This window comes from Megascapheus bottae, chromosome 2, assembly GCF_031878675.1.
Source record: "Megascapheus bottae isolate mThoBot1 chromosome 2, mThoBot2.hap1, whole genome shotgun sequence".
NCBI classification, from domain to species: Eukaryota; Metazoa; Chordata; class Mammalia; order Rodentia; family Geomyidae; genus Megascapheus; species Megascapheus bottae.
The window spans coordinates 16,161,899-16,178,475 of NC_143510.1; the positions used below are offsets into that span (position 1 = coordinate 16,161,899).

The 16,577-nt window shown below is 37.9% G+C and overlaps 1 protein-coding gene across 2 annotated transcripts in view; it reads right to left on the reverse strand.

The window, feature by feature from the left end:
• Positions 1–16,577, reverse strand: part of Cacna2d3 (calcium voltage-gated channel auxiliary subunit alpha2delta 3) — an 846,818-nt gene that overhangs the window by 687,604 nt on the left and 142,637 nt on the right. The gene's annotated exons all lie outside the window — the stretch shown is intronic.

The window sequence follows — 16,577 nt, forward strand, 5'->3', positions numbered from 1 at the left end:
TTGGGCTACCTCATTCTCTTTCCAGAAGACAAAAGTAACTACAGAGAGACAACTCCAAATTACATAAACTCCAGACTACATAAATGCAGTAAATCTGCCCTCTTCAGACTTTAAAGGACTCTGTGATAATCCTTCATTTCTCTTAATCTTATTTTTCATTTCCAATATCTGAAAAAATGGCCAGAAAGATATCAGTAAATGTATTGTTGACACAGCTAGCACATCATCCAATTCCACTTATTAGAAGCATCTCGAAAATCACATACTTTAAAATCTGTCTGGTTAACTCTTTCAAACACATGATAAGAGGATTCTTCTCTTCTACAAAGCTCAGGCCAAACCAGACTATTTTCTGAGTTTTGGAAGAGCCAAAACCATGCAAATCACTGATGAAAGTCTTAATTCCGTATACTTAAGAACTTTTTTCCACTGCTTTTAAATATAACCATATATGAAAAAACTTGGCCCTTATTTTTCTAATTCCCCTGTCCTTCATTTATCAAATGCTTTCTCTGAGAGCTATTTGATATCCAAGGAAGCTTTTGAGTATTTTGTAAGTCTTCAGATTTTTCCTCCCACTTTGAACTAGGAAGTTGCGTTTTTGCTAACAGCACACTAAAGTTGAACCTCCAAAGACATTAGGTCAGTCTGAAATTTTAGACTCCTCAAAGTACAAGTGGGTTCTAACCTAAGAGAGAAAAAAGAGAAGCTTTCCTTTTAAATATATATATATATATATATATTCTCTTCTTCTTCTTATATGTATCAAAAGGAAAAAGGAATTTTCCTAAAAGGATAGTATCTCTATTAAAATGTGTTATTTATGCTTGTAAGAGCATAGTAATTTGGGGTTCAACTGACTAAAATATAAAGGCTAAACTGAATTTACCCATTTCCATAAATAAATAAATAGGTACTATAATTGTAGCTACACAGGGGGCTGAAGTATGAGGACCAATGTTCAAAGTCATCTGAGGCAGAAAAGTCCCTGAGATTCTCATCTAATTAACCAGCAAAAAGTAGAAGTGGAGGTGTGGCTCCAGCTTTGAGCAGAAAAAGCCAAGCAATAGCATGAGGCCCTGAATTCAAATCCTAGTACTGGAACAACAAAAAAAGAATAGATGGATATAGACAACAGACAGACAGATAGCTGTATACCTTTATAGCAGTGTATAATGCCACCATTAGCCATGTCGATCCCAGAACAAACTCTGGATAAGACTGCTAAACGGTCAACATCACCTCCATAGATTTTCCTTACACTTCATAGCCGATATATCAGGGTCAGGTGTCATTTTTAAGGGAAAATAATATCATGTTAACCATTACTTTCCAGGCAGTCATCCTTACTAATAATTAAAATAAAGTGAAAAAATACTCGAGTCATTTTTATAATGTGAGCTAGAGGAAGAGTAATTTTGAAAAATAAACCAAGTGTAGAATATGTTCTCAACTTTCATTATCCATGTGATTTTTGTATAAGGAAAAAAAGGCCCTTTATACTCGTATCTGAAAATTATCAGTAGTACTAATGTTTCACTTCTCAGAATTTTAATAAAGATTTTTGGAAGAAAAAAAAAGAAAAAGATACAACATTAACACTTTCTCATTCTAAGATCAAAGATTATTGTAGGTCCAAAACAAAGGAGAAAAGCTAAGCACATCCTTCATCAGAGTCATTGGTTAGGATAACTAACGAATCTTAAGAGTTCAAAGCCAAGTGGTTTATTTTCCCTAACTGCTCTCCTGATTTTCAAAGAGAAATTCTCACAGACATGGTGATTATCTTTCATCATTGTACCATAAATATTAAATAAGAGAAACTTTCATTCGTTTGTTCTTTTTTTAACAGTTGAGCTGAAAAATCAAGCTACAGGAGTGATACGAGAACAGGAAGTAAGAGCAGCTTCCTGAAATGCTGGTCTGTAATCTTTGTAATCAGCTGGGTGGGCACCAGAGCCTATTACGGTAATGATGATTGAGCTGGATGAATAGCAAATCTGCCATATTGTGGTTGGGCAGTGTGTAGGGATAAAACACCAGCATTCGGGACATGCTTCCTTCTGTCTATACAGACACAACATAGAAGGAAGACAGCACTGTCACTGGAGAAGGGAATGTTCTTTTCTGACTATGCCAATGGGTCCGTGTTAAAACCGGCTGCATTTTAACCATTGCCATCTGATATGCAAGGAAAAGAAGTAAAATTCCTGCCCAAGTAGGTACAGGTATCATACCTACCATTACAGAGGTGGATATTCAGCATTACTTTCTATCACTGTGAATTTCATGAGAACAAACATGAATGCCACGTGGCCAACTCAGTGCTGTGTTGCTGGGGACCAGCAGGGAACTTGGCACACAAGAGGTGCTCAACAGGTGTTTGCCAAATTACTGAAATGATGAATGCACAAAGCAGTGTCCCAGCTGCCATCCAATCACCTGCTGCTTCATAGGTTGCAATTAGCATCTAAAGTCCCAGAAATCATTGGTAAGAATGCCCAAGGGATCCTGGGCTCTCTGCTGCACTATCAAGTTTCAAATCTTGCATACCTCCATCCCTGTGTGACCTTAGGCAAATTACCTTATTTCTCAGTGCCTCAGATTCCCTCAGGTGTGAAATGATGATTAAAACAGTGCTCTCTCCACTGTGGTGTCCTCAAGATTGTGCAGGACAATCCATGTGAGACTTACCACAGTGACTGGTTAGCAATAAGCACTGCACACTTGTAAACTGTTCCCATCCACTATTTTTTTTGATGTCAGTAGACATTCACCACCTTACAAGATTCCAAGGAGGATTATCAATAACCGTAAACTTCACAAGTGCCAACAAGAATTAACATAGAAATGTACTACAGCAAAAAATATGCTGCCAGGACCATAAGTAGACAGCATGTGTACACACATCATAAAACATACGTGATTGTGATGTGTGTACACATGCACAGAAAGATGCTCTTCAATGTTATGCTATAAACCTGTCCGAGTGGTGACCCATGATTGAGGGAAGTAAGAGGACTCAAGCAAATGTATTCTTCGATCATTTAAATTAAAATTTATTAAATTATCTCTTACGTTTTCATTGGAATTAACATGATGTCCAGAGGAGTCACCACTTCATAAATCAATTAATGAATATATACATATATATATATATATTAGGGGGGCAATATCATCCCTTCCTTTGCTCTCTCTCCCACCTTCCCCTCTCCCATCCCTTTCCATAAATTATATGGTTCATTTTCAATATAATGTCTACCAAGTACCATTGATACAGTTGTTCACCTTTTTCCCCCCCATTTTTATGCCCCTATACTCTCCTCTACCCCCACAAGACAGGTAAATAAATAAGACAAAAACAGCAAGAAAAAAAGCCAAAAACCCAAAACAAACAATATCATCTTCACCAACAGAAAACAAATCCTTGTTTCTATTTCCTGGAATGCATTTTTTGCCAGTCCTGGGCCTTGAACTCAGGGCCTAAGCACTGTCCTTGGGCTTTCTCAAGGCTACAGCTCTACCACTTGAGCCACAGCACCAATTCTGGCTTTTTCTATGCATATATGATACCGAGGAATTGAACCCGGGTCTTCATGCATGCTAGGCAAGCACTGTACCACTAGGCCTAACTCCCAGCCCTGGAATTCATTTTGATAAGTATTATTTTATATGTTCAAAGGCATAGAGGCATTATGCCTTTGGGTTCCTCTCCTAACAGTATCCTCCTTTTAGTTTCATAAATGCCTAGAGTCCTGTCTGATTTATTATAACCCAGTGTATTTTACATCTAGCTTCCACATGTAAGAGAAAACATGTGCTGTTTGTCTCTCTGAGTTTGTTTCACCTCATGTAGCATGATTTGCTTTAGGTTTATCCATTTTTTCTTCTTCTGAGAAGCCTCTTAAATTTATATTTATAATTGAAATTTTAATTATAATTTAAATGTGTTATTTAAATACTAATTTGAAATTTGATTATTAAATCATCTTTAAAATGTTAAATTATGAGTTAATGGCTTGCTTTAAATATTGATTTAATTGCAACTTTTATTGTTATTGTAAAGATGATGTATGAAAGGTTTACAGTTGCATAAGTCCAGTAATGAGTATACTTCTATTTTAACAGTGTCACCTCTTCCTTCCTTTTCTAGCAGGTTTTCCCTCCTAACTCCCATCCCCAGGTAGTATGGTTCATTTTGAATATAGTGTCTAGTATCCTTGATGGACTTTCTCATCCTGTGCTCCTGCCATTTCTAGGGTGCTGCTTACCCTCCCACAAACAGATAAACTCACATACAAAAAAACAGGGACAGAAATCAAAAGCAGCAAAAAAAAAAAGAAAGAAAAGAAAAGAAAAGAAAAAATTTTAAAAGAGACCCTCTTGCTTCCATTTCTTGGAGTTCATTTTGATAAACATCATTTTATATGACCATATGCACATAGCTATTGAGCCTTTATGACCCCTTCTAAGACCATCCTCTTTGTTCTCACTGTGTAAATGTCTAGAGTCCTGTATAATTCATGTACAACCATATCATTTGTCTCTTATCAACCAATGTGTTTACTTTTATAGGTTTATAGGCATATTCTAGATACAACAAATAAGGGAAACCATGCAACCTATGTTTCTTTGGGTCTGACTTACTTCACTTAATATAATTTTTACCAAGTATGTATTTCTTAGAAATGGTACAATATTCGTCTTTCTGATGGAAGCATAGAATTCTGTTTGATATCCAATCATCTGCTGAGGTGCATCTGGGTTGAGTCCACATCTTGGCTTTGCTTTCCAGAGTGATTAAACAAGTTTACATTCCCACCAGCAGTGTAGCAGTCTTTTGGCCACATCCCCACCAGAATGTTATTATTTGTTTTCTTGATAATGGCCATTCTAACTGGAGTGAGGTGGAATTTAAAAGTTGTTTTCATTTACATTTCTTATATGGCCAGAGATGTAGAGCATTTCTTCATGTGTCTATAAGCCATCCTTATTTCCTCTTCAGGGAAGTTTCTCTTTAAGTCTTTAGACCATATATTAATTGGGTTGCTGTTTCTTTGAGGATTTGATTCAGAAGGCTTTAATATTTTGGGCTCTAAGTATATTTTATATATGAGACCTTTACTGGATACACAGTATCCATTCTTTTGGGCTTTCACTTTATCTTGCTATCTATGCCCTTTGTCGAACAGAAACTATTCAGTTTATTGCATTCCCATTCATCCAGCCTTTCTTTGACTTTTGTGATTCTGGATCTTCACTTAGGAAGTTTCAATCCATGCCTAGGAGCTGTAGAGTTTCCTGTAATATTTTCAACGTATCTGGCCTTACATTGAGGTCTTTGGTCCATGCAGAATTGATTCTAGTGCAGGGTGATAATAGAAGGATCTAGCTTTCACTTTCTACATATGTATAGCCAATTCTGCCAGGACTATCTGTTGAAGTGGCTATCTTTCTTCTATCCTGTGTTTTTGGCTCCCTTATCAACTATTAGGAGGCTATAGTTCTGTTGGCTTAGTTCTGGGTCATGTATTCTGTTCCATTGGTCCTCAGGCCTATTCTTGTGCCAGTACCACGATAATTTTATCACTATGGCTTTGTAATAGTTTGAAGTTTGGCACTGATATTCCTCCTACACTGTTCTTTCTACTAAGGATTGCTGTTGTTATTTAAGGTCTTCTATTAATCCATATGAATGTTTGGATTGCTTTCTCTTTATCATAGAAGAATGATGCTGAGCCTTTGATGTGTATTGTATTGATTTATAGATAGCTTTGGGCAGTTATTGCCATTTTCATGATGCTAATCCTTCCAATCTAGGATCATGAGAGATTTTTTCACTTCCTTAAATCTGCTTTAATTTCCTTTCTTGTGATTTTAAAAGTTTTCATCATAGAGCTCCTTCACCTCTTTGGTTAAGTTAATTCCTAGGGTTTTTTTTTTTGAGGCTATGACAAATGGAATTACTTTCCTAATTTCAGTCTCCATCTTCTCATTGTTGACATACAGAAAAGCTACTGATTTTTGAGGGTCAATTTTACGTCCTGCTATTTTGCCAAAGTTTTGGATCAGCTTATGTCATCTACAATGAGAGGTCATTTTACTTTCTCATCCCCTGTTTATATCCCTTTATCTTTTCTTGCCTTATTGCTCTTGGTAGGAATTCCAGTACTATACTGAAGAGGAGTGTCTCATTTTTTATTTTAAAGGAAATGGTTTTAACTTTTTGCCATCAACTATAATGCTGACTAGAGAATTCTCATATACAGCCTTTATTATATTAAGGAATGCTCCAAGTTCCTAATTTAATTTAAATGTTAATTGATTCTATAATCAATAAAGTAATAAGTAATAAATAAATTTAAATTTTATTAAATTATATTAGAATTTTTAAATGATTAAAAATTAATTGGTTTAAATTTTAATTATTTTAAATTATAATGGTATAATTTTATTTGTTGACTTATAGCTTAAAATTTTAAATTATACAATAATACATTTTAGTATACACATTTACAAAGCTACACAATTTTAGTATATATTTTACAAATGTATGCAATTTTTCAGTATACGTATTTTAAAATATATACTGAAAATAAAAACAAAAAGCAGATGAAAAAGTAAAATCATATTTGCTATCATTACTGGAAGAAAACAAACAATACAGCTAGCTGAAGATGGAACTGTAATTGCAGTAGGTCTGCAGCCTACAATGGCTCTACTTTACAATGTGCAAATCTAATATGCGTTCAGTGGAACACTTCAAATGGTTAATTTTGATGTTTTCATGGGTAGCCATATGTAACATGATACTCTCTCAATCGATGCTGGGTAACTAAAACAATTTCAGCTCTTAGATAGCCAGGGGAAACAACCTATTCTCTACAGTATGTTGTATTGCTAGCCTGGTCTGTCCAGGAGGTTAGGTATAGCAAATGAATATAAAACTTACGATGTATACGATATTGTGTTTATCAGGATGTGACCCAAGTGTAAATCTAGGAGTGTCTATAATTATACATGTGTTTTCTTCTTGTCACGATCATAGGTTCTCCTGGCAAGATAACTGCCTGGCTTTTCCTATTCCTTTGTTCCTGTTCACAATCACAGTGCTCATCACTGCTGGCTCAGGAAATATCTGTAGACAGAAGGGATAGATTTAAAGGATACAATCTAAAATCTTTTAATCTATTTGATAAGGATCCTTCTTTTCTCAGTATTTCTTTTGAGAAACTCTTAATCTATGAGGAAAGACTTCTGGACAATCAGGATTTTAACCTTGTTTACATTATAGATATTTATGACTACAAAGAGGAACAAATATCTGCTTTTAGCTATAAGCCTTTCTTCCATGGGTCCACAATGGTTCTTTATCTCCCTACTTTCCCTTTTTGAGGGGATTCTGCTTTATGGTATTCCTTTCACTACAATTTCTCAATTTCACATCATGACCTTGGAGACACAGTAGCTTTCTGTCCTGGTTCTGCCACAGCCTGAGCCTGTGATATGATACGCAGACATGCACTTGTGCACGACCCAGTCTTGCAACCGAAGCAATCACGTCAGCAAAATCTACCCATCGTTGCTATAGATTTATGTCGGTCCAGCAATTATGCAGCCTGTCATGGGTTCTGGGAATAAGCTAAAGTGAAATATGGAATTCCTTAGAGAAGAGAAGCAAAAAATCGAAACGGATGCTTCCTCCTCCCAGCCCTTGAATCTCAGATGTTTTCAAAACTCCTGCCCCGCCAACCCACCCCCACTTTAACTGGCTTAGCAAGCATCACTGGGGAGTTTGTGCCATTCCTGTCAGGGAAATAGAAAGAGCACATTCATGAGAATTCCAGCATATTGCCCCCACAAGGGACATTTCTATTTGTTGAACGATACCCCTACATGTGTGGAAGCACTTCCTTTTTTTATACAGCTATGGTAATATCAGGTAGATTATACAAGTCTTATATTCTTGGTATACAAGTCTTATAGTCTACCTACACAAGACCCTACATTTTCTTTACTTTGGCTGCCTATATTGAAGAGAGAATGAATTTGTATCTTTTACCCATGGTACAAAGAACACCTGAAGAAGGAACTATAATGTCCTTCCACCCATGACAAAGCCCCCATTCATTCATGTATTCTGTCCAAAGCAGGTAAGTAAGGGTACCACCAAAAGCCTCCTTTGCCCCTTATGCCTTATGATTATTCCCACAATGTACTTGCTAGGCTGAAGTGTCCATCAATGAATAAAATCATCCTGGGATCAAGCTCAAGCCTCTGGCACAGGAAAGCAATCATTTCCATTAACTCCCATGGTACGGACACCAGAAAAAATCTGGATGCCCCAAAATGAAACTCAAGGAAGAAATTGAAGCAATATGGCTGTAGGCCTGTTGAACACTAAGGAGAAACAGCAGACAAAGTGGAAGGAGAAACATCCAGAGGGACAAAAAAAAAAAAAAACCAATGTATAAATGTGAGGCATTCAACCAAGGGATTGGGCCCCTAGGGGGAAAAAAAAGATACCAATAAGACAAGTTGCCAGAACATCACTGTACCATATAATAAATAAAGTATCTGATTAGAAAGTAATCCAGGTGTTGGCAGCTGATGCCTCTAATCCTAGCTACTTAGTAGACTAAGACTGGGAGGATTGTGGTTTGAGGCCAGCCCAGGCAGGAGAGCTTATGACACCTACTTCATACCTCACAGCTGGGAATAATCAAACGTGTCTCTCTTCCTGAAATCCTCAGGAGGCTGAGATTGGGAAGATCATGGTTCTGAGTCTACCCAGACAGAAGAGTCTGCAGGAGTCTATCTCAATAAGGAAAACATGGATTCCACAATATATGACTATAACCCTACATTGGTGGGAAACTTAAAATAAGCAGCTTGTAAGACAGGTGCAAGCCCAAATGGAAAGTGAGACTCTATCTCAAATTTACCTAGTAGCACAAAAATAATTTTTAAAGGAAATTTCCCACATCCTACTTCATATAATAAATGCCTAATAATGTAAAAAAGTTTAAGGAACTTTTCCACATCCTACTTCATATAATAAATGGTCCAAATATCTAATCAAATAGCTAATTCTACATTTGCAAACACCAAACATTGCTAGTTTCATCTCCTAAAACAAGTTAAAAATCTGAAAATCCTGGATTCCCAAGGAAGAGAAAGACGAAACATGTTTATTCAAGACTCCTCTGTCCATATATTACCAAACCTTAGCAGAGCAGCTGGTCTCTAAACACAGCTGAAAATTCCTGAGCATTGCAAAAGCTTAGTGGCTAGAATTCAGAGCTTTACTTCAACAGCTGCTGATTTGTCCTTCTCAGAAGTCCCCATTTTGCAACTACACAAGCATACTGGTAGGCTTCTGTTCTCACTAAATGGACTTTTCATTTGCATGTTTTCTTCACTTAAAGCCTTTGTGATGTATACTTATGACGCCGTAATCATAAAAGTTACTTTAAGAGACTCTCTTTCAATCATTGCAAGTTCTTCTAGAGAACAAGCAGCTGGGCTCCAACTCAGTACTTGGTCCTAAAGAGTTCTTTTACTGCCTACTACACAGTGAAAGCCACATCTCTGTGGCCCTCAAGAGAAATGAAATTTCATCCATTAAGAGAAGAGGGAAGTGAACTTGAAATTTTCATTATTCATTTATTTTTGGCCAGTACTTGGGCTTCACCTCAGGGCATTCTGTTGTCAACTTGACTTGTTTGCTCAAGGCTGGAGCCCTACCAATTGAGCCATCTCTCCACTTGCAGGTTTTGACTGATAATTAGAGAGATGAGTCCCTCATATTTATTTGTCCAGAGATGACTTTGAACTATAGTTCTCAGATCTTAGTCTTCTTTGTAGCTAGAGTTATAGGTCTGAGCTACCAGTACCTAGACAATTTTCCATTTTCAAAGGGTGAATTTCTACTAACTATGCATAATTCAGACAAGGTAACTTAAAACAATCATGAATTCCTAATTGTTGTCCAAATCTTCATTTGGTATCTTTGTTTCTCCATCACAACCCCTTAGCTCTTCCTGTTTTCCAGCCTAAAGAAGGCCCTTTAGGTGCCAGATAAGTGCATGCCATAGTGTCTCCCGGACAGAGAGAATGTCTTCCTATTAGCTCCTAGAAAGAACTCCAGAAAAGGCTTTTGTTGGAAACCAACTCTGTGACCAGGGGGATGTGAGACTTTGGTCAGACCACCATGGGATTTTCCTTATATTATGGCAAGAGTTCTTCCCATACCAGAAGGAGGGAGAACCTCCCAAAATAACTCAGAAAGTGGAGACAAAAACACATGATGATCTCATTAATAATATTAGCGGTTCTCCATGGCAGACATGTGAGTTAATGAATTCCATGCTGTGAAAGAATGTTGTGGAATCCTTCTCCCTAGTCATCATTGCCTGGGGGTTGGAGATTCTCTGATTTCTTGCTATTGTAGCTTATTTATTATTAATCACTTCTGATCCCTTCAGGTGTTATGAAAATGTTCAATCAATACTTTCAAACACTTACATGGCTGAGCATAAATAGAATCGCTTAGCTCTAAAATCTTCCCCCACCTTCCCAGCCAGGTATTTTATGTTTGCTCCTTTGCTGTTGATTGCTGATAGCATCAAATCTCCTCTGCTCAAAGTGTAAAAAAAAAAAAGTGCTGCTACTGGATCATCTCAAACACTAAGTTATTAGTGAAGGTGGTTTAAGGCCCACAAGCTATGCTTGAGTCAAACTTATTTACTCTTCCTCAGCCTTCATTGCCCAATATCATCCACAGCCATTGCCTCATTTTTACCTATTTGACTATACAATCATTATCTTTACATTCTTCTGGAGCCCAGAGTCTCATTTACTTGGGTCACTGCAGGGCCTAAGCACTGCTTACAATGGCAAATGCTAAATCTTGGTAGACTATAGAGTTAATTATCTATAGAATTCCTGTTTCTATTACCAGTTCTCAGAGAATCAACTTGGAAATGCAACAATAAACATCCATTAAATTAAAAAGTGTTAATATGCCTAGCCATCCTAGTATCAACTTGCAAAACATCAAAGCGCCTGAAGGTTACTGTGCATTGATACACTTATATTTATAACTTCCTGTATCACTTAAGAACTTATGCAATTGGCTTTCTAATAAAGCCATTTCACAAAAATTCTTTCAAGTTCTATTAGCTGTCTCCAACATATTGGTCAGGTTTGCTGGTGAGGACTAAATGACCACCTGAGAGACTATGCCCACCTTCAGAGTTCCTCAGTTGTCCTTGACTTCCTTTCTTCTCATCTTTTACCAGAGTTGTTTCTCCAACAATATGCCTCTGAAGGCCACTGTGTTCAAAAGATGCTCAACAAGATGATTGTGCTTTTAGAGTTGGGCTCACACAGGCATAGAAAGACACTAGGCCCACTATCATCTGCCTTGTAGCTCTTTCCATTCATTGAAAGTTTTGAGTTCTCCTTGCTTTTCTGTTGGCCAATGAATATTCTCTTTCAGTAAAGAAGCTTTTTAGATAAAAAGCTTACTCCAGCTGAAATAAACCTTTCTAAAAGAAAGCATTCAGATCTTTGATATGACAAGAACTACTAAAACACAACAACAGCAGGAACATCAACTAAACAACACTGCTGATACCTAGAAGAGTAGGAAAAGAATAGCTGGTGGGGGAAAAACTAAGTTCATGAAAAGCAGAGGCAAAGTTCCCCCAGCTTTCATACTATACACAGCAACCAATTACTCTTTCAAAAGAAGAATGCAGGTCTTACATGAAGTGGAACAATTAATTTCACGCTTGTCATCCTGGCCTCAATAGTAAGTTGATTTGAATCAGATATTTGTGGTACATTACAGCTTGCTGGGGACAGTTCTGGTGCCTCCTGAGCTGACGGACTGCCTAGATGGCTACCATTGTAAAACAATCCATCAATAAGAGTAATTATGGTATTGATCAAAGCAGTTGGCTGCTTCAGATTGGAATCAATTCTTAGGAGTTGCTGGGAACAGAAATGTCTAATGGACTATTCCATCACTAGTCACTGCAGCAACTAAACAGCTAATATTCTGGAAAGTTCTTAATAATTACTCATTGGATCTGCATTCTTGCTTCAGTGGTCATAACTAGACCCTGCTTACTGTAGCCTGAATGTCAGTCCAGGAGGATAAAGGAAGAGGCCGACAGATCCATAAAGTGTCAGCATTAGCCACAAAAAGTAGAACAAATAATGTAGAAAACTACGTTCAATTATTTTATTATTAATCTGTGAAGCTAATCATTTTTTCAGAGGGAAACAGAGAGCAGGAAGAAAAGAGCAAATTCTATGAGAACAGCTCTTATAGAGGTTCCTGACCAAAGAAGAAAATTGTTTCAGTCGGCCATATCAACAGGAAAAATCCCACTGCCAATAAAGTCTGTGTATGTGTCATTCACCATATTCTAGTACATACAGAAAAATCTGGACTTTCTGGTTAATAGTACAAATATGGAGAGACCTGCAACAGCACTTCCCTTACTCAATGCCTACTGACTTATTTTTTATTTTAATTTTATTGTCAAAGTGATGTACACAGGGGTTACAGTTATAAATGTAAGGCAGTGACTACATTTCTTCTCGAATAGTTACCCACTCCCATATTTTCCCTCCCCCTCAAACATCACCCCCTACAAGTTCCAACATAGTGTCTAGTAAGTATCATTGCTGAATTAGTTCATCCTTTATCCTCCTGTTTCTGTGATCCCCTTTCCCTTCCATAGATCAAATTTATATACAAGACAAAGGGTTTTTCTCCCAGTTTTCTGCCCCTAAATTTGTCAACAGTAGTCTAAATCCACAGATTTTTTTTTCTTTCTTCATTATTTCCTTGCCCACCCACTATGACACTTGAAGAATGTGTAAACACACTCCAGGAATCCACTTCTACTGCAATAACTAAGGGTTAAATAATTGATCTCCAGATAATCTGTAGGAAAAGGTTTTACTGGAAGATACTTGGGATGACCTAGCTGTGGTGTGGGGAAGGGGTTCTCAGATAAATCACATAATTAAAAAACCTGTGGATAGGAATATGATTAGTCAGCACATAAAGGGTTGGAGAAGAGGCTTCCAGAGCATATTAGGAAGCAGACAAGGAAGGGCCTTGAACACAAAGCTCCAAGAACTATACTTCCATTACAGGCAACAAGAGGTTTATGTTAAGGTCCTAAGCAAAAAAGAGAGCTGGCAGGAACACTGTTGTAAGAAAGGTGGCCCAGACACAGACTGACACAGATCACAGACTATCTGAAAAAAACCTAGGGAAAGCATGAGTATCCCACAGACATCCTCACTCCTCACAGAACAGCTTCTGGAAAGGGTAGCCGTCCTCCACCTGAGAAGAATGCCATTTTTGATACTGAAACAAACCCTGTCAGAACAGCTAGCAGATAACTTGAGCCAGGAAAGTTGCAACTGTGGTGCCATTTTTAGGGGTGGGGGGAGGGGTGTCATGGAGCTTGAACTCAGCCTAGGTGCTGTCCCTGAGCTCTTTAGCTCAAGGCTACCACCCTACCCTTGAGCCAAGCCCCACTTCCTGTTTTCAAGAGGTTAACTGGAGATAAAAGTCTCAGGTCCTTTTGTGCCCAGGCTGGCTTTGAACCTTGATCCCCAGATCTCAACCTCCTGAATAGCTAGGATTACAGGCGTGAACCACCAAGCCCAGCTATGGTGCCATTTTTAACCAGGCAAAGGAATCAGCTCTGCCCAAGGAAGGTTGCCCCACCAGATGAAAGGACAATTTTACCAGGATAGGCACAGCAAGAGGTGGCTCTGTCCCTATGTAAGAACAAAGACATTCCAGTCATATAGCAGCTAATACTGCAGCTTAGCCAGCTGCAGGAATTAAAAAGCCAAAAGTCTATAATATCTCACCAGAAAAAAGAAAGAAAGAGTGAGAAAGAAGAAGAGAGGAAGAGAAGGAGAGAGGGAAAGAAAGAAAACAAAGGAAAGGAATGGAGGGAGGGAGGAAGGGAGGAAGGGAGGAAGGGAGGAAGGGAGGAAGGAAGGAAGGAAGGAAGGAAGGAAGGAAGGAAGGAAGGAAGGAAGGAAGGAAGGAGGAAGGAAGGAAGGAAGGAAAGAAGGAAGGAAGGAAAGAAGGAAGGACTGGATAGGCTATAAAAGCCAAGACCAGCTCCAGGCAGGACCAAAAGAGAGTCTTAGGAGCTAGCCCCTCCGGGAAATACCACTGATTCCAGATACCACACAACTCTACCCACACTGAAGCTTACTTGCAGAGACTCCAACCTACAGAAACAAGCCCCTTCCTTCCTGCATTACACATAAAGCAGATCATCCCTACCACTAAGTCTGGGAGAAGGGACATACAGACTCCAGGTTTGTAAGGAAGAACGTTTTTCTGCCCCCTTAAACAAACCAACTAAACTATAAGAAAAAACTGACCACTGAAAGGAAATCAAAGGTACCATCAAGAGACTGAAGAGTGGACATAGGGGAGACACAAGATCTCCCAAAGAGATTTTTTTTCTAATGTTGATTTTTATTTTTTCTAGTTTTGTATTTTATTGTTTCTTTTATTTTCTCTCTCTCCCTCTCCCTCCCCCCTCATATTCTCTCTCTCTCCCTCCCTCCCTCCCTCCCTCCCTCCCTCCCTCCCTCCCTCCCTCCCTCCCTCCCTCCCTCCCTCCCTCCCTCTCTCTCTCTCTCTCTCTCTCTCTCTCTCTCTCTCTCTCTCTCTCTCTCTCTCTCTCTCGGGTTGTGAAGCTGGAACTCTTTGCCTGGGTGTTGTCTCTGAGCTCTACAGCTCAAGGCTGACATCCTATCCCTTGAGCCACAGCACCACTTTTACTTTTCTGGTCATTAATTGGAAATGAGAGTCTCATGGACTTTAGTGCCCAGGCTGGCTTTGAACCTCAATCCTCAGATCTAAGCCTCTTGAGTAGCTAGGATTACAGGCATAAGCCATGGCGCCCAGCTATTTTCTTTCTTTCTTTCTTTTTATTTTTCTTGTTCACTACTGTTTAGTTTATCCCTAGAGACATAATATACTGTGATTACTAGACTTCCTCCTTAATTGTGTGCATACATAATTCAGGCTATATTTTGCTTACTCAATCTTTTATTTCTCAATATTAGTATTTTAAATTTTAGTATTATTACTTTATACATATATAATTCTATTAATTTTTATTTCTTTATTTACTCTTTCAGCTTGCAAATAATGGAACGGATTTCAACACTAGGACTTGCACTGGCAAATGTCCACAAGTATTAATTAGCTAGCTATCTACAAACTCAATGCAATACCCATTAATAGAACAACGACATTCACTAATGAAATAAAAGAAGCAATCAAAAAATTCATATGGAATAATAGAAGATAGCCAAAAGCAAAAACAATCCTTAGCAGGAAAAACAGCACTGGAGAAATATCAATACCAAATTTCAAGCTCTATTATAAAGCCATGGTTATATATCAAACAACAACAGCAAAAATAAAAAAAAACAGCTTGGTACTGGCACATGAACAAGCCTGAGGACCAGTGGAATAGAATTAAACACCCAGAAATTATCCCAAAGAACTATGGTGATCTAATCTTTTACAAGGGAGCCAAAATCGTCACCATTCAACAAATGGTGCTGGCAAAACTGGCTATACACGTGTAAATAACTGAAGTTAGAATGCTTATAAATCACCCTGCACCAGAATCAACTTCAAATGGATCAAAGACCTCGAGATAAGGGCAGATACCTTGAAAATATTACAGGAAGGGATAGAAGATACATTAAGGCTCCTTGGCACAGATTGAAACTTCCTAAATAAACATCTAGAAACATAACAAATCAAAGAAAGGCTGGATAAATGGGATCACATTAAACTATAAAGCTTCTGCATAGCAAAGAACATAAATAGCAAAATAAATAGAAACCCCACAGATATGGAGAAGAACTTTACTAGCCATACAACAGATTAGGGTCTTGTATCAAAAATATTTGGTTTATTTCCTGTGATCACTGTATCTTGTATATACATTTACCTGATTTGGGGAAGGGAAGAGAAATAATAAATTGTCATGAGACACTATGTTGGAAATGAACTTTACAATTTGGAGGAAGTGAAGGATAGGGATATAGGAGAAATACAGGGAGGGGGTAAAACTGTATGAAAATAAATGTGCTCATTACCTTATTTATGTAACTGTAACCCCTCTGTACATCACTCTTACAATTAAATTAAATTAAAAGAAAAAAAGAAAGATAGCCCAGGAATTATTATGTGAGATGAACTAGCTAGGAGGTTATCATAATCAGAGGAGAGTTCATATGATAATGCTCCATTTTGCATAAGAAAATTTCCTGTAATTAGAACATTATTTCCAATAGCTAGTTAATTGATACTCATGTGGACATTTGCCAGTATAACTCCTAGTATTGAATTCTGTTCCATTATTTGCAAGCTGCAACAGTGGCTGTAGCATTATGAGGAATTTCCAGGATCATTAGCTGTGTTCACAGCTCTGTAATCGCCTGAGTGAATGTGAAAATAAGTTTGGACAGTTTGAAGATAACAACAATATATT